A 20,524-nucleotide genomic window follows, 5' to 3' on the forward strand; every position below is an offset into this window, starting at 1 on the left:
CACACCGGTAGGGGTGGGTAGTTTGCTTCCCACTCTCTGTATAGTATAAACGCATACTAACACTACTTACACAGGTATGCTACAGCGGCCAGTATCCTACAGCGCCCACAGCACATCACTTTACAGCAATCAGCTCCCGGCTTAGGCTCACGGTTTGATCCCCAAGTCTTCAGACCGGTAGGAGTGAGTAGTTTGCTTCCCACTCCCGCTATAGTCTAACCGCATACTGACACCACTTGCACAGCTATGCTACAGGGCCCAGAGCACATCAGTTTACAGCAATCAGCTCACGGTTTAGGTGCACGGTTTCATCCCCGAGTGTACCTGCACCTCACCTCAGCACCATCTCACTCTGGACAAAACAGTACTTTCACACCGGGGTGGGTCAATACTTCGCTTCACACTCCCTGTATAGCACACCCTAACCACCCCACAGAGCTCACAGCGCTCCTACCCTCCTCTTTCCTACTTTCTTTGCCCTTTTTTCCCCTTACTCGCTTCAGCGGAATCAAAAAATGGCTGCCAACACTTCCCAGTTGCAACAGTTTGCAGCCAATAACCAGCAAGCTCGTGCTTGTAACGCCTCAGCCAATCAGAAGACAGAATTCCCAAATATCGATATCTGTAAATTTTGATAGTTCTCCAAAACTACTGAGCGGATTTACACCAAATAAACAAAAGTGTGCTTTCTAGACCAAGACCCTTCTCCCTGCCAAATTTGGGGTAATTCCGTTCACCCATTCGACCTGTAGCCTTGTCTAAAGTTTCCTATGGAAATTGCATTGAGAAAACACGTTTTGGGACCCCCTTTTTTCTCGGCCCCCCTTGACGAATCACCCCTAAGCTTTCAACATAGGAGCTGATATGAACAAAGAATTTGTTTGGAAAATTTCATGAAGATTCATCAAACGACGCCAAAGTTATAAGCAAAACAAAAAATGCTCTTCCTATGGAAACTTGGTCCTAACTATAACTACCTACTGGTGACCGCCAGTAGGTAATATATATATATATATTCACTGAAAAAACCATGGGTTTCACACACGTTATAGTTAGGAATTAGCATTTAAAAAACCTTAGAAATTCAGTGAAAAAACCATAGGTTTCACACATGTTATAGTTAGCTGGACATTTTACTCGTAAAAAACCAATGAAATTGCCCCGTTATAGTTAGTTCAGCTAACTATAACTCGCGCGCCCGCAATGCACTGCTGATGACGTCACATATTACATCACTCATGACATGGTCAGTGACATCACTCATGACATCACTGATGACATCTCAAATGACATCACTGATGACCTCACTGATGACATCATCCTTGTGATAGAGTGGCAGACCTCCTCTCACCCTAATATAACCTTTGATACACACATTCAAAAATAGAGACTAACATTTTCAAAACAATGGACATACCAATACCAGTTACAACAACCTATTCAGTAATGTACCACATACATCCCCTCTCAAACTGTAAACTCACCTTTAAAATTAGTTAGTTGTGAAAGAAATGTGACACTCAAACAGCAGATTATCAGAGCCAGGATCTCTGTTGTGTTCACCTCTCTCCTCTCAGCAGAACCAGATAATGGCAAACTTTCCCTCTTTTTTTCCACACATATACTTGTAAGTTTCAAATCTCAGTGCTTCCCCCTTTTTTTCAAATGTAATCACACATTTCTATTGGTTGAAAACCAACCCTTTTCCAAAAGTACCCTTCCCCCAACTTGACTTCTGCCTAGTACCCTTCCCCCAACTTGACTTCTGCCTGCTACCATAGCAACAGCTCATGGAACACTGCTGTGTGGAGTTAGGTCAGAAGTTCGCCACACAATGTTTCAATTCCACAGAGCAAGAGTGCTTGACTTTTCAAACCTTACAGCAAATCCATAGTACTGTTCTTTGGTTACACATTTTTTTGTACCAATACAAAACATGCTTCTATTAATTTACACATACAGCCTAGTTTTTTTTCTAGAATGGTATGAAACAGCCAATCAGTTCTTTTTGTTTTGTTAAAAATATGTATGCCTCCATTTCCAAACTGTCTTTCTTTTCATATTGCCATTCTACTGAAAGACACCTCCTGAGTGCATCCAGTTCTCCTTTGAAGATGTTCACAGTGTGGATTGTAGGGCACAGCTATGTCTTCTGGAGTGAAAAGTTTGCAGAGAAAACAGGTATGGTGAGAGACCTTGCTTTGCCAAATGTAGACATTAAATGGATTGGTCAGAGAGGGTTAAAGTGGCACCAATTGATGCCATTGGTGAAATCCTTCATTCAAATCCAACACCCTGACCTCATAATAGTGCACTGTGGTGGCAATGACCTAGGCACTTTGACTGGGGTAGGTCTGGAAATGCTTATGAAGGACACCTTTGCACAACTGTTTACACTTTTCCCTAAAACTGCCTTTGTGTTTTCCAACATATGCCAAAGGCAAAAATGGAACTGGTCCAATCATTTCTGTCCGCAGATTGACAAAGCAAGAAAGCACGTCAACAAATCTGTTTCTGCTTTCCTCCGTGACTATGGTATGGGTGCCATTTACCACAACAACTTGCGTTATGACATGCAAGACATTTATAGAGGAGATGGTGTGCACTTCAATGATGAAGGGAACAGAGTCTTCCTCTTGAACCTTAGACTCTGCATCGGTACTTACTTGTAGGTACCACTAAAAAAATGACTTCATAAACACAACAGCTCTTTTTAGAGCTCCCTAATTTCTAAACTCTTAATTCGTCATTTCATTTATTCATTTTTATTTTTTTTAACCGTACGCTTACCGTAAGCTTACCGTACGCGTACCCCGTGATTTTTTAAAAAATCAATAAATGTTTTTTTTGTACTTTTCTGTCCTTCTTTGACCCCCTTACAAATGTTAGGGGGTCTGTAACTATCCTCCTTGCCCCCTTTTCTTGTTTTCTCTCTTTTTTTTTCAGAGTGAAACACAGAAAATGGCGGCCGCCGCTTCCTGGTTTCGGCCGATTCGAATGTTTACTAAGATCTAAGAGCCAATCAGAATCGCGCTCGCGCACGCCACCGTACGCTTACGGTAAGCGTACGGTAAGCGTACCGTAAGCGGGCTGAGATATATATATTGATTTAAACGCTATTTTCTCAGAATCTACTGAACAGATTTACACCAAACCTACAAAAGGCACTTCCTTGACCTAGGGACTACCTCTCTGCCAAATTTTGAGTAATTCTGTTCAGCCGTTCGGGCTGTAGCTCGTTCTAAAGGTCCTATGGAAAAATGCATGGGAAAAACGCGTTTTGGGACCCCCCTTTTATCTCAGCCCCCGCTTGACGGATCCCCCCGAGACTTTCAGGGTAGGAGCGGAGCGTAGCGCCCCACCTATTTTGAGAAATTCGCGAGGATTCGTCGACCGGCGCCAAAGTTATTCAAAATAGAATGTTGAGGTTTTCCTATGGAAACGTGGTCCTAACTATAACTACCTACTGGCGACCGCCAGTAGGTAATATATATATATATATATATATATATATATATATATATATATATATATATATATATATATATATATATATATATATTGTTAAGTATATAGGATGGATAGTATTTTTTTTTTTGCTGCATGCATCTGACTTTAAGGTGTAGAGTAACGTTATTCATTTCCCCTTTTATGTTTATATTTGCATTGTGAGTTGCCCGAAAAAATTTCCTGTTTATTGACAGCATGATGCACAATAATCTCTTCTCATTGGTTAGTTACCAAACATCATCAATGATTATTGGCATATATACTTTGCAACACTAACCCCCACAACAACATTGTCCGAATTGCTTTGCAGGAGCTATGAGCACCATGAATTAAACAACTGACTACTTGATTACTTCTGAATGCACATGACTCTTTGGAGTTCTTTTCATATATGGGCTTTGTCGAATATTTCCCGGTTCTTGACCATATTTAGTTCAATTAAATCGGGATCCCCTTTTGATCAATTCCATCCGTCTTAATTGAGCCTTTTAGATCCCGAGATACTTCAAACACTGGTTGAAGTACTCAATTCCTCATTGAAAGAGGGACGCATCCCGGAGGCCTGGAAACATGCTATGGTTGGGTCCTCCTCGTTTAAAAAAATCCAGTCTTGACTCTACTATCTTGGCAAATATTAGACCAGTCTTCATGTTGCCCATCCTTGCAAAGGGTCTGGAGAAACATGTCAAAACACTGCCTTTTTGGAAGATCATAATGGTCTGCATTCTTCGCAGTAAGGTTTCCGGGCTGAATGCAGTATGGAATCCACTCTCCTGGGAGGTCACAGAACATCTCCGGCGGTATCAGATCAAAGGTACATGCACTGGAGCAGGGTGTTCCACAGGGCTCAGCGTTGAACCCGATGGTTTTTAACATCTAACTGCGCTCCTTGCAGAATTGGTGGAGAGCTGTGATTTGACTTTGTTCTCACATGTGCACAACACTCACATCATCTTTGCTTTGTCGTATGCACAGGGCAATAGCTCCAGCACCCTGAATTTAGGCCTGAGCAGGATCTCCGCTTGAATGGGCACAAATTCTGTCAAGCTTAATGGGGAGAAGATGGAGGTTATCGTCATGGGGAAAAATTCCCAGTTATGGGGCCCTCAGCAGTGACTGGAAATTGTAGACAACCTTACAGACCTCTCAATGCAGGTAAAGAACCTTGGCTTCTGGTTTGATGCGAAGCTCACGATGAAGCCCAAGGTAGGCAAGGTAGCTTCCACCTGCTTAGCAGTTTTGAGGTGGATTAAAAAGATCATTGGCTTTCTACGTCTGTCTGTTCAGAAAACAGTGATCCAAGCCCAGATCGTGTCTATAGTTGACTATGGGAACATCTTATACTTGAGGGCCGAGAAGGCTGTCATTTGGCGCTTGCAAATAGTAAAGAATGTGGCAGTCATGTTATTTTTTTACCTTCCAAAATGTTCGTTGGTGTCTCATTTACTCCGCAAACTTCACTGGTTACCCATAGACAAGCGCATTCAGTTCAAAGCCCTATGCTTCATGCACAGAGTTAGATCAGGCTCTGTCCCTCAATTCATTCAGTATCTGGTTGCACCCTATCAGACCACACCCATGCTTTGGTCATCTTTCCAGTTTATGGGCAAAGTGCCAAGAATTCGCCACGCACGCATGGGGGGTCTCTCATTCTCGTACCTGGGTCCAAAACTTTGGCACAATCTTCCTGTGGTCTTGCGAAATTGCCCTTCTCTTACAGAATTTCACAAGACCTAGATGTTATAGCTTCAGGACTGCACACTCTCTACTTGGGCGTGGCGCCATTAAAACCCCTTTGGGGTAGCTGCATGCTTTATTAGGTGCAATAAGAATAATGATAATGGATTTGTCTCTCTAGTTTACCAGCTCAGAGAAGTATCACCATTTCTTCTTGACACTTTTCAGTGTTTTTAATCTTGTCTCACAGGAAGGAAACTGTCAGTAAGAAAGGAGGTTTCCTGCCCTCAACTGCACTGTTAGAATGTAGAATCTGTGAGGGTCCGCATTGATAGAGTTATTAAGAATCTTTATCAGACCATTTACTTAGTGTCAGAGGGACTTAAGAAAGTGACATTGTAGATATATTATTGTTGATTAAAGCTCAAAGTGGATAAAACTGATGTGATCCTTCTGGGGCCAACTAACTCTCCATTCAAAAGACCTATGGTGCCAACCATGGGCAATGAAAAACAGCTTTACCCAAAGCGTTGTGATTGGTGTGGGTGGCGCCCAGCCAGTGCCTATGGGGAGGCCATTTTCTCACTGTAGGCTGCATGCAGCCTACAGAGAGAAAATGCAGAATGTGCATGACTGGTTTGGTCAGCCCCAGAGGGCCGACAAACAGTCAGGGCCCACAGCATTGGGCAAGCCACTCCTCTCCGACTCCCTTACCCGCCCGCACCCAACCAGGCATACCGTTCTGCTTTCTCACAGCACGAGAAGAAGAAACATAAAATGTATTTAAAATACCATTTTATGTTTCTAATGGAGGAGCCGCCCCTGCCGGAATTTGAATTGAAGATCTGAAGGTCACCACAGGTATAAGTGGTGAGTATTTAATGTAACAAATGGAACATACTCATCTACCTGGTTTTGCATTTGAGTTTCTTAGCTGCCCAAACAATGATATTGCAGAGCTTATGTGGCGCCCACATTTTACTACTGGAAAATTAAATGATATTTTGCAGGAATCTTTAACTGATGTTGCTTGGTTAACAGATGATTATCTGAAAATGCACGACTCTCCCAAAATTCACATGTAAGTAGAAAGTGTGCCAGAATTTCTCTTTGCTGGTACTGAGACTCAAACCTCCTGTTTGAAATATTAGAAAGCTTCTTGATATTCTTCAAATAAGGGAAATCACCAAAAGTTTTCTTTTAGACTCACTTATGGGGATTATGAATGTGTTCATGTAAATAATGAAACATGTTAATTTATACACAACGTTTCTTTTGTTGACCCATTGTGCTGCCACATGCATTTTAAAACAATTACAACTTTGAATCCATTTAGATTGTAAGCAGCAGATGAAAAGTAAATCTTATTGTCTCTAAAGCTGAGTAGAATGGTATGTATGTGTTTGTGTGTGTGCGTGTGTGTGTACGTATGTGTGTATGTGTGTGAGAGAGAGACTGAAGAGATCATGAGTCTAATGGAATGAACTTTCTCACGTAGTAATGGTATGTGTTGTAATGGTATAATGCGATGTAATGGAAAGCGTAGTAAAGGTGGTTTCTAAAAATGCGATGTTATGGCATGCGATGTAAAAGAATGCGTTGTAATGGATGTTGCGATGTAAAAACTGCGTTGTAAAGGCATGCGTTGTAACGTCATACATTCACATAGGAGACATGGGACGGTATTATGCATAGTGAGCTAGGGGCACCCTTTTTGTGTGCCCCCGGGTCACAACGGCATTACTGGGTCAGAATTAAATATCTATTGGGGCACAGTGATATTAAGTAAGAGTCTGTTGACATTTGTGCCTGTTATACTGATAGCACTGGCGCACATGTTGTGCCAGCGCTAACTTAAGAAGGTATTCCCTCATTTGTATGGGAATGTGGCCCCAAGTAAATGAGGGAAATACTTTTCCTCTCAGCCTGCACCCTACTACGGTTGTGGGGGCATAGGCAAACAGACCCCTAGGAGATGCACTGACAATACACCACAAAAACGTTTTTGCATTTTTAGCGTGTTGCCTGAGGGCATCCCTCTAGAAGGGTAAAAGTGTTCCAACGGACCCCCAAACATAACCCTACATGCACGTTCAGACCTCAATCGCTAGCCATTCCCATCCTTCAATTGTGCTGAGGAAAGTAAATTGAATACTAACAAACTAGGTAACATTAACCTCATTCATTTACAGAATCTGGTGATGGCAGAATTGTGGGATGAAGTGTCATATGAACATTTATGATTATTATTTAAGTGTTCAGCCTACCAGGAAGCTAAGAGTAGGTCTCCGATTTTATGGTTTCCTCTCTGTATTTATCAATATTAAAAACACATTCTCTCATTTTATTTATACCTATCCGTATTATTTTTTGGATGGTGAAAAAAGCTGAGTTGCTACTAGAATGTATCTACAGTTATTTTGCTGATAAGGTTATGAACATACACAAATCACTGTAGTACCGCCATATGCACATATTTGCAGCTATTCAAGCTTCATTAGGAAATCGTATTGCTTTTATCAACCCTTTGTGCTGTCAATGAGCACAAGGATTGGCTTTCCCGTTATAATGAAATCATATAGAATCTGAAAATAAGATCACATTTCAGAATTTTTCAATTTTTAAAAATTAATATAGAAAGGGAAACCAGGCGCTTTTGTCTGTATGTATGTGGAAAAATCAGTAGTACCCCAAAAAATTGAGAGCCTTTAATCGTTGAACTGGCAATGGGCATCTCCCTTGTCCTCTTCTGTGCCTGCAAGATAGTGTTTCGTAAATGTTTATTTTAGTTAAGATCATGATTGGCAATATTGCTTTCATAGTATTCATATCTACTACTACTTAAATGGGATGAAAGGTCTAAGGCAATTTGGTAATGTTAGTAGGGGACCTGTTCAAGACCTAGTGAGTAACATCAGTTGAGTAGATTAGAAGTGAATCCTTACCCTAAGAAATGCAAAAGGAAGTAAGGCATTGTAAATTCCCTTACCCTATTGATTGGGAAAGTGGTTCTGATTGGTGCTCCATGTTAAGAGGTACAGGTATCTGAATACATTGCACTGGGCAAATACAAATAATGAATTATTGCTCACAACCATCTCTTTCCTGAAGACAAGGCCACAGGTGAGTGACCAAGGAGAAGCTCAATAAACTGTTACTTAGAAGCATATTACCTCCACTGTTTTATGAAGGAATAAATGGAAATAGGTACATAAATTGGCCACAGAATGTATTAAGTTAAATACACCACCTCCTAACCCCACTACGGCCATGTTGGCTTGAATCACGAATGCAGAACTGTGGAATAGTTTACAAAATGGCAAAGAGGATGTGCTGCAATAATGGGAGTAGAACTTTATGCCCATTAGTTAGGGAGTGTTTAGGTGTCACCCCTACTGACTAGTTAGGGAATTCTACAAAAATGCCTCTTTCACCCAACTCCTCAGAGCACATCTGGACCTGTGAAAGAACAGAAGAAGAACAAACCTCATGCCTGTGGCCACCTGAATGAGTGGATCTGCTCCTACATGTACCCAGGACTAAGAAATGGACTCCAGATTTCAGTTGCCTGATCTTCTGTGTGGCTTCAGGGGCATCAAATGCTGCAAAAGATCTTTTCGTGGAGTGACCAGTTGATATTTGGCATATGTGGCCTCTGCTGGTGTGGATCATGGACTCCAAGTACTGTACCTGAGGTCAAGGGAGTCTTAGCAGTACCAAAAGGGAGTACATGTAAAAGAAGAAAAAGCTGAAACTTAAAAAATGTTCAACCTCCAGAGGACTGGGATTAACCACCCAAGATTATCCGCCCAAGGCGTGACTTCATCAGGCAAGAACATCAGATCGGTCCTACTCAGAGTTTTTTCATACCAGAAAGAAGGCTTCAGCTACAACTACCAGGCTTGGCTCACTGGAAGTTTTCAACGTTCATAAAAAATACTAAGTCAAAAGGTAAATGTGTTGACTAGGCCCTCGCACTAGGCTTAGCATACCTTGAGTACATCACAGTTGCCTCAGCTTGCGCCTTGGTCCTGGTCAACCACATCCATTGATGCTATGGTTGTGTCATTTTTTTATTAATTTATTATATTTTCTTTGAAATTGTTCACATTGGTTGTAGGATGTGTTGTGGTTTAACTTTTTGATTGTTTGAGTGCTGCTAAATAATTCACACATTTTTCCTTAGTTAAACTGGCTTGATCTTTGCTATAGCTATTCGGGGTTGAGCCAAGGATTACATTCTTGAAGTTGTGTGTTTAACTAGACAAGTGTGTGTTTTTTTTCCTTGTGGTAGACTCACACCCACCCCAATTAATACTTCCACTTTCGTTCACAGAGCAAATGCATTTCAAGAGATGCACACATTTACAGACTCCAGACAAGTAAAATGTTAACTCAGGATGTTTGATGCAAGTTTAGAAATAAAAAACAAGTAAGACCAAAAGTTGCAGGTATGATGATAAAAGAAGTAGGTAGTGCCTGATTTAGATCTTGGCGGACGGGTTACTTCATCACAGCGGTAATGGATATTCTGTCCGCTGAAAAATAAATCTCTTGAAGCTATACTACTGATCAATGTAAATGGATAATTAAATGTTACATGTAAATTCTAATCTAACTTTAGGTGTGATAAATAAAAATATAATATATATAAAATGAATAACAAACCGTCAAAGGAAAAAAACCTAGTAGTTGCACATTTAGAAGAGATTTTGAGATGCTTAGAAATGAACTTGCTTTTACCATAAAATAAACAATATGGATCATTTAATCAAGTAGTAATTTGACAGAAGTAATATGATTTTCATATTTTAACAAGGATGACTGAGGAACTGAGAAAGGTATTGACATCAAGGTTATAGGACAAGAGACACAGATGATATGAATGTGATGTATATGTTACAGCTCATCTTACTAGGACATTCCATACTGAAATTGCGATGTAATGTCTGAATGGATTTTCATTGTGATGGAAGAGAAATAATTAAAAATATTTTGCATCATTATGTTTTTATATTATGACTGTCTCTGCTAAGAGAAACAGTTTATTTATTTACTTTACTTACAGAATTTGGAGAGTGCAACATTCATCCCCAGGGGGATATCACGGCATTAAATAAATTCCCTATCCTTCTAACTGTGATATTGAGATACATTTAAGATAGCTGAGATATTTACATGAAGCTCTAAAAAAAACACGTTTTTAATTTTTTCCTAAACCTAAGGTGGTTATCGATAAGACAAAGGTCTAGAGTTAGAGTGTTCCATTGGTGTGAAAGTGAGCGACTATCACATATGACTCTTTTTATCTGCTTGATTTTAGCAAGTGCAAGATTTTGTGATCTCAGATCATAGATTGGATTATAGAATTCCACTTTGGCTTGTAGAATGTCAGGCCCTGTGTTATATAGTGTTTTGTGTTTATCAAAAAAGATTCCTTTCTGTGTATTACTCTTTTAGTTGGTGACCATGAGGCCTACACATCTAGATCAATAACCTTTGATTTTTGACTGTGACACTGGACAAATATTATTACTCCAGACTAGAATATACTTTTTGTTACTCTCAAAATTTATTTTTCATAGGAAAACACTTATGTTCAATAAAATCATATTTTAAAATTGCATTCAATATATACTCTGATTGGGTGCTCTGGTACAGTCTTATATATGCTATCTAACAATTCCGTATTACGGTATCTATCTCAGAGTCACACACAGTTCAAATCATGTACTTTCAAAATTGCAAATTAAATACTACACAAATACATTTCATATGCTTTAAAAAGTCCCACTGTCGACGCGTTTCGGTGCATAGGTTGCAATAGTAGCACCTTCCTCAGGACGGACGAGAATTTAAAACCAAAGTTTTGTTCTTCTTTCTAAAATAGAGAATGCATATAATTAATACCATTTCCCTATGGAGAGTTGATTCTAGTTCTGGGCTATGCTGTTAGTGTCACTTATACATATTGGCTGCCCTTACTTTAAGTGTAGGGGTTGAAGTCCTTCTGTGGGTGTTCAAGACGACTTTATCACCTCTCAACTTTTGTGATTTTAGACCACTTGCATCATAGTGAGTGGAGTCATAGAATTCTACAAAAAGAGCATGGAGTTATTTCACCATACTTTTTGAGCCTATTAGCCTATTTTCATGCTGTTAAGCAAAACACTTACTTTTAAAAAGTCACATTGACAAATGTTCAATGGTGTCTTAAAGCAGGTACGTCTTTCGATATGCACCGCCTGTATTCAATTGTTTAGCTGTGCCTGTAAGGTACATAGATAATGCTATATACTTCAAATAATGATGTCATGGCACTGGTGTTTATTCTCAACAAATACATCCATATACCTACCAATAGGTTTTTCGCCTAATGTTTAAGTTCAGGCTGTCCTTCCCTGCACCTTTTCAAGTGGTGTCCTGATACCTGTACCGGAATAACATGACGTTCAATTTAAGTGTACAGTTATCCATAGATCATGGCTTTAGACATCTACCTATCTCCTACTCCTTCTAAATTAGAAAGGGGTTCAGTTAGAGCCTGCAATATCTTGTGGCAGCCTGAATCTTGACAACGCTGTCTTCTTTTCTTTAAGCGTTGTCAGCCACACTGTAGGTTTTCTTGGGGGTGTTTTTACTTTTATTCCCAACCTGTGTATTAAAAGTCATATTGGAGGAGGTTTTATTTAGATCCTCGCATAGAAGAATCTTCTTATCGCATTCCCCAGATTTTGCCAAATTTGCTAATTACAAGTATGTCCTCTACTCTCATTGTCACTTATGCTGTTTTAAAGCAGTGCTGAGGTGTACTTTAATATTTCTTTATCAGAGGTAACTAACAGAAACCGTGCCCTGTTCGCTTTGCAGTGCTACAGCCTTAAGAGCGATTGTCACAAGCAGCCCCTCCCTAGAGCACTTGCTTAATGACCCTCCCTAGAGCACTTGCTTAATGCAAGCTGATAGACTATGGTCTTCAGAAAAGGAGTACCACAACTTTCCCCCTTTCCTAGGATTTCATTCTTGGAATCCTGCATAGGAGAAAAGATTCTCTCCCTCACTCTACAAACATTCGAGTGCCCAATGCTTACTCAAGTCTTCTATCCATCTAGTTTGCACCAAAGCGGTCCTTACCTTTAAAAATCGGCGAGCCTGCTAGTCACAACGTCCTGCTTCTACCGCAACTGGTGAATGCAGTCGTTTGTGCAGGCTTTAAATACCCCTAGGCATACTTAATTGGATGCCTATTACTTGCCAAATTGGTATTTAACATTCAATTAAGGTAGCCGTCTCTCGGCGCCATTTTAGTAGTTTTTTGCATCAATCCTTTAAGGACTACAGGACCATGGGTTCAATCCCGGGTCCTCCTGTTTGCCGAATTTTAAGCTGGTGACTATTATTATTTCTGATTTGTTTATAACACTGTCCCCTTTTCTTTTAATATTGTAAACTTCCTCCTGGGCACACCGGTTTGTTCAGACCGAGTTTCGATCGTTTTCGGCCGCCATTTTGGTAGTTTGTAAGTCTTATTTGCGAACTACAGAACCACGGGTTCGATCCCCGGTCCCCCTGGTTACTGATTTTCGAATTTATCCATATTTGCCGAATTTTCAGCTGGTGACTTGTATTATTTCTAATTTATTTATAACAATATCCCATCTTATTTTGATATTGTAAACTTCCTCCTGGGCACACCGGTTTATTCAGACCGAATTTCGATCATTTTCGGCTGCCATTTTTGTAGTTTTTTAGTCTAGTTTGCGAACTACAGAATCACGGGTTCGATCCCCGGTCCCCCTGGTTGTTGATTTTCGAATTTATCCAGGTTAATATTTCTACCTTGCTGGTTACAAGTTCACATTAAATTCACGCCATTTTTGCAGTTCGCTATGCTGCATTGTTAAGGAACTACACGGTCACTGAATTGGTCCCCAGCCCTATATTTCACAGAATTTGAGTATTAGTCTCTCTAATTACACAAGATACTGTTTAATTGATTTGCAACTGGCATCTTGGTATTATGCCATAGTTCTCTTTGTGCACAGAAGTACTAGGATGCAAGGCTCATTAACTGCCTCATTCTGTGCTCAACTGTTACTCCTCTACTCGGCTGGTGGTTCCATGGTCACATATTTCAATAAACCTGTAGGGCATGCCAATTTTCACACATTTCTTATTGTGAGGTGTGTCCCCTTATCCCACCCTATGGTCGTAGGTCAAAACAATTTATACTCCACAACAAATGTCATACGGTTCACTATTGCTATTCACCATATACTACATTTCATATCATTTGTGTATTCTTCTATACAACAAGAAAAAAACAGTTACCGTAAAATGAATGGGTATAAAGTTCAACCTTGCTATTGGACATCTTCTACACTGCATGTCTGCTTTATTCAGTTATAAAAATAAAATAGAACAGTCACCGTGTTACATTGGGTATACCTGCATTGTGCTTTTTGTTAACAATATCTAATACAACATGATTCTTTTGCATAGTCTTTACAGAAAATACTTGCATTATAGCTACAATGCCATCCTAAATACATAATACCATTTTCATTGCCTATACGCTTATTTCTCCCCATTGGGGCCAGCCTTAATTTGGGTCGTGTTAATCCTGATATTTATTAGGGAGATGATTACAGACTTTCATATTACTATCCTGTATTTCTTGGATGTGGTGGGGCAGAAATCTGCAGCACTATCTAATCATTCTGTCCCATTCCTCTCGACCGTTAAGTCCTAGATAATAAGATTTAAATTTGGACATATAAAACTGTTCTCTCTGTTTACGTTTTTTGTTTAAATCTCCTCCCCTTACTGAAATCCTGATCTTTTCTAAAATGAACCACTTGATGTCATCCATATTGTGGTTTTCAGATGTCCAATGTTCAACCAAAGGAGCATTCTTTCTTTGGTTTCTTATTGCGGATCGATGCTCCGTGAGCCGTAGACGCATTTCACGTCCGGTTTCTCCAATGTAACATTTGTTACAAGGACACAGCAATAGGTACACTACATTAGATGTGCGACAATTAACATGTTCGTTCATCCAATGAGTTATACCGTTGATTTCCAGTTTGTCGGTCTTAATGATGCTCTTACAGTGTAAGCAAGACCCACATGGCAGGTTTCCCCTAATAGGAGTATTATTTGCAATATTCCTTAGTCCCCCACTCTTTGGTTCTTTAAAGGTATGCACTAAATGATTCCTGATGGTCTTGTTCCTCCTGTATGCATATGTTGGTTTAGCCATTGGTATCACTCCTGCCTTATTCAATATGCCCCAGTTCTTGTTAATCAGGTTTTTTACCTTATTACTATAGCCGTTGTAGTCTGATACCATTATAATTCCATCATTACGATCATTTGTTTTTGTCGATGTCTCGAACAGACTATCACGGTTATAGTACTTGGCGTGCTTATAAGCTTGTTTTATTAAGCGCTTAGGGTATCCTCTCTGTGCAAGCTTAACTCTAAGGATGGCTGCGTGTTTTTCATAACTGGATCTATCGCTGCAGTTACGCCTGATCTGTAAGAATTGGCTGAAAGGTATCCCATCTTTCTGGCATTTAGGATGGTAGCTGGTATGGTGAAGCAGGGTGTTACGGTCTGTGGGTTTTACGAACAATTCTACATTGAGGACTCCTTCTTTTTCATGGATCCTGATGTCTAGGAAGTCTACTGCTGATTGACTTTTATTTGAGGTAAACTTAAGATTTGGATCCCCGCAATTGATCCATTCAAGGAAGGTGTCTAAATCCCTTTCTGGACCGTCCCAAATGAAGAAAATGTCGTCTATGAATCTAGACCAGCACTTTACATTCTCAAAAAAGGGACACATTTCGTTGTAGATATGTTGGGTCTCAAATCTCCCAACATACAGGCATGCCAGGGTGGGAGCACATGTGGCTCCCATACTGGTGCCCTTGATCTGGCAGTAGTGATCTTGCTTGTATAAGAAGATGTTGTTTTTTAGAATTATATCAATGCATTCTATGATGAAGGTGTTTTGTGCAGTAAGATCCCCTGCCTCATTTCCCAAAATGTCCTCCATCATTCTCACAGTATCCTCTTGTGGGATATTGGTATATAATGCTTCAATATCTAAGCATACCAGCCATTGGGTGTCTTTATTGAATGCTAAACCCTCAATTTTAGAAATCATATGGGTGGTATCTTTTATATATGAGGGTAGTCGTGTGACCAAAGGCTGGATGAAGTGGTCCACATATTTGCTGAGAGGCTCAGTCAAAGATTCAATTCCTGACACTATAGGGCGCATTGGGGGGTCTTCCAGGTTTTTGTGAACTTTGGGCAGCCCATATAGTGCTGGGACCTTAGGGTTCTCATTAATTAGGAATCGATATTCCTCTTCGCATATTATATTGTCTTCTTTAGCGAAGGTTACAACATCTCTAACTTTTTTCTTAAGACTGTCCCATTCTCTCACGCTACTGGATTTATAGTGTGTCTCATTATTCAGTAGTTTAAGCATTCTGTTTTCATAGTCTTCAGTGGTTAACACCACTATGCTCCCTCCCTTGTCTCCTGGTTTTATGGTGATATCATCACAGGATGACAAGGACTTTAGTGCCTCCCTTTCCTGTTTTGATAAATTGTTTTCAGTCCATACTTGTGTATCTAATAGCTTCTCTAAACCAGTGGTCACTGCTTTCTCAAAGGTATCCACCTCTTGTCCTACCATTGCTGTATTAGGTGTCCAGATGGATGGTGGTTTGAGGCCCGATTTATTAGTGGTCTCTCTACTCTCTTTCCCTTCCAAAAACTTTTTTATTCTGACTTTTCTGAATAGGTCCCTCACATCCCTTTCTATGTTAAATCTACAGCCTATTGTGCTGGGGGCAAAACCTAATCCCTTCTCTAAAACACTAATCTCATGTGTTGTGAGTATTTTGTTAGAAAGGTTTATTATTGGGGCTTTAAAGGTTTCTTCCTCTATTTCTAGTCTTTGTATCGGGGGTGTCAGGTGTTCTAATTCTATTCCCAATCTTTGTGGCTGCGGGTCCGCATGTAGGGTCTCCTCATGGTTCCCGCTACTTGTTGGTTGCCCTGACAACCCCTCCCCCGGGCTTTGAATCCTCTCTGTTGGCGCCTTTGTTGCTGCCCTAAAAAAACTGGTTGGTATTCCCTGTTGTTTGCCTGACCTCCTTCTCTTGTGTCAGTTCTGTTTCGTTGTTCCTGATTTCTTTCCCCTTCTGATTCAGAACTGTTGTATGACGTATCGGAGAATGTCACATTCTTCCTGTGGTACCTATTCCTATTGTAGGTAAATTGTTTACCATTGTACTCTGTAGGTGCTGGTTGCTCATAATAGTCTTTCTGAATATATGGATACACAGATTCATTTTTGTAATTAGCTATGTCTTTACGTAGCTTGTTTGTTTTTTTGTTTATCATATATTCTTGATAGCCGCTGATGTCTTCCTTTATTTCATCTAATTTTTTCTTCGCGTCATCTAGCGCTGTGCTTTCGTTTAGTTGTTTCTCAAGGGTCTCGATCTCCTCCCTTTCTAATATAATAATGGCTTGTGCGGTTTCTATTATGAGCAACATCCAATCGCGACTACATCTGTTCGCGATTAGTGTCCAGCTTTCCTTGAACTTCTCATTATTCACGAATAAACCCGGTTCGTTTCTAATCTGAAGTCCTACAGGTATAATGCCCTTCCTGCAATACTGAATGATAAACTCAGAATGTAATTCCGTGCGTATCATTTTTTTCTTTAGGTTCCAAAGTTTATTCCACCTCTCATCATCGTTTTTTGTTAATGTCATGGAATTAATGGTTTTTGATGAATCTCCTATCAGTTGTTTAAATTGGTCTTCTGAGAAGCCAAACGTGCGTAAAGTATCCATTTTATAGGGTAGCGCCCACTCTCCAGCTGCAAGAGCTGTAGAACAATCTCAAAAAAGAGAGTTTCCCAGGGACCAGAAAGGACTGGGTGTCAGATATTTATCAAAAAAGATTCCTTTCTGTGTATTACTCTTTTAGTTGGTGACCATGAGGCCTACACATTTAGATCAATAACCTTTGATTTTTGACTGTGACACTGGACAAATATTATTACTCCAGACTAGAATATACTTTTTGTTACTCTCAAAATTTATTTTTCATAGGAAAACACTTATGTTCAATAAAATCATATTTTAAAATTGCATTCAATATATACTCTGATTGGGTGCTCTGGTACAGTCTTCTATATGCTATCTAACAATTCCGTATTACGGTATCTATCTCAGAGTCACACACAGTTCAAATCATGTACTTTCAAAATTGCAAATTAAATACTACACAAATACATTTCATATGCTTTAAAAAGTCCCACTGTCGACGTGTTTCGGTGCATAGGTTACAATAGTAGCACCTTCCTCAGGACGGACGAGAATTTAAAACCAAAGTTTTGTTCTTCTTTCTAAAATAGAGAATGCATATAATTAATACCATTTCCCTATGGAGAGTTGATTCTAGTTCTGGGCTATGCTGTTAGTGTCACTTACACATATTGTCTGCCCTTACTTTAAGTGTAGGGGTTGAAGTCCTTCTGTGGGTGTTCAAGACGACTTTATCACCTCTCAACTTTTGTGATTTTAGACCACTTGCATCATAGTGAGTGGAGTCATAGAATTCTACAAAAAGAGCATGGAGTTATTTCACCATACTTTTTGAGCCTATTAGCCTATTTTCATGCTGTTAAGCAAAACACTTACTTTTAAAAAGTCACGTTGACACATGTTCAATGGTGTCTTAAAGCAGGTACGTCTTTCGATATGCACCGCCTGTATTCAATTGTTTAGCTGTGCCTGTAAGGTACATAGATAATGCTATATACTTCAAATAATGATGTCATGGCACTGGTGTTTATTCTCAACAAATACATCCATATACCTACCAATAGGTTTTTCGCCTAATGTTTAAGTTCAGGCTGTCCTTCCCTGCACCTTTTCAAGTGGTGTCCTGATACCTGTACCGGAATAACATGACGTTCAATTTAAGTGTACAGTTATCCATAGATCATGGCTTTAGACATCTACCTATCTCCTACTCCTTCTAAATTAGAAAGGGGTTCAGTACATACCAGTTAGAGCCTGCAATATCTTGTGGCAGCCTGAATCTTGACAACGCTGTCTTCTTTTCTTTAAGCGTTGTCAGCCACACTGTAGGTTTTCTTGGGGGTGTTTTTACTTTTACTCCCAACCTGTGTATTAAAAGTCATATTGGAGGAGGTTTTATTTAGATCCTCGCATAGAAGAATCTTCTTATCGCATTCCCCAGATTTTGCCAAATTTGCTAATTACAAGTATGTCCTCTACTCTCATTGTCACTTATGCTGTTTTAAAGCAGTGCTGAGGTGTACTTTAATATTTCTTTATCAGAGGTAACTAACAGAAACCGTGCCCTGTTCGCTTTGCAGTGCTACAGCGTTAAGAGCGATTGTCACAAGCAGCCCCTCCCTAGAGCACTTGCTTAATGACCCTCCCTAGAGCACTTGCTTAATGCAAGCTGATAGACTAGACTATGGTCTTCAGAAAAGGAGTACCACAACTTTGGTGGAGTTAAGAAGCTAATCTAATGTTTGAAAGCTTCAAGTTGTTTACAATGCTGGCTGCATAACTACAGTAAACGAAAGATACAAAGATGGTTCAAAACAAGAGTGGTGAGGGGGATGGCCTCATGCCCCTCTCTGGCTCCCGCTCGCCGTTGCTGCACACTATTGACTCCGGGGCACTGCTAAACATCGGGGCTGTCCCCTAAAGGCCTGTCTGTGGGCCCGCTTGACTCTGAAGGTGAGCTGGGGACTACAGGTAAGTCCTTACTAAGAGATCTCCCCTCTGCGGCCACCCGAGGCCTGATTGTGGCCCCGCAGCTTTCCCGGCTTGGGCAGGCTGCAGGAGCCATCTACAGGGTGGGGGTGGCGGCAGTCCCTGTGACGCCTGCCTGAGTGCACAGTGGACCTCCGGATACTGCCGGTAGGCCCCACACTGGCCCTGAACTCTTTGGTTTGCCCACCCGGATATCTCTACTGCCATTTTGAACTGCTGGCAGCTATTGGTCAGGGAGGCCTGGCAGACATATTAAGCTGGCCTCATGATCACTGCAAACCCTGACATTGTGCTTTCATCTGCTGTTACACGACTGCAAGGTGGGTAGGGGCACTGGGAGACATTGTTTACTTGCAATTGGCACCCCCTATGCTACTGTCACCTGTTGATTGGACCTGTCTGTTCTCATTGGCCTTGCTATCTGGTCTTTTATCGGCCTGGGGCCTCGAGGGGATGATACTGCAGCACTCGGAGTGCTTCCCCCAGCCGGCTGGGAACTTTATCAACCTGCAGCTTAGAGTGGATGATACTGCAGCCGTGGGAGTCCTCACCCCTGCCAGCTGGGACCTCCCTGCCGCCATACGGAGGCCCTGAACAGTGCTGACTGCCCCCCTTGAGCCCCACTACCCCCTCTGTGCTGCACCCTCCCTGCAGCCTGTGGGTCTCATCAGGTCTCAGATCCGCTGGACCCTTCTCTAAGCAAGGACCCACTGCTGCTTACGGGTTGCAGAACTGCTGCTGCCAGACAAATGGAGGACACTCTGTTGGGGGTCCCCTCCACCATTTTGCTACATGCCTTGTGGGGTAGACGGGACACGGACTCTGACCACCACACCCTCTGCGCTGCACAAGCCCTCTGCGCTGCCCAAAACCTCTCCTCAGCCTCTGGGTCCTCGAGCCCAAACACTCACCAGAACACCTCTCCCTTCCTTGCCATGACACGATGCAGATCCACAAAAGATACCTTCAGCAGCCAAAGCAAAGACAAACCGGTCACTTTGATGTGGCAGAAGTCAGCCGCATCCAATTTGGACCCATCGAGTGCCCCACCGTGCTCAAGCTCTGGTGACGCTCCTCCAGCACCCATCACACAGGCCTACATGGATAATTTTCTGCAAGAAATCTCATCTGAAATAGGCTCACTCAAGTCGGAGGTCAAGACCTGTATCCAAGAACTCAAGCGTGAAGTCACTGAGGTTGGAGGACATGTGGATGGCCTGGAATGCACCGCTGATGCCCGGGAGGAACAAAAAATCGAATTGCAACTAAAGCAAGAAGACTTGGAAAACAGGAGTAGGAGAAACAACAATCAAATCCGCGGCCTTCCACAGGGAGTGTAGTGTACAAACATAATGACCTCAACTGCCGGCCTTCTCCACGCTAACAGGGCCGATGATGATGTCTCCCCTCCAGCGCTGGATAGGGTTTACCAACTGGCCCTGGTTCCAGGTAACCCAGACGTTGCCCCTGACATCTTTACAAGGGT

Source organism: Triturus cristatus, chromosome 6, assembly GCF_964204655.1.
Source record: "Triturus cristatus chromosome 6, aTriCri1.1, whole genome shotgun sequence".
Taxonomy (NCBI): domain Eukaryota; kingdom Metazoa; phylum Chordata; class Amphibia; order Caudata; family Salamandridae; genus Triturus; species Triturus cristatus.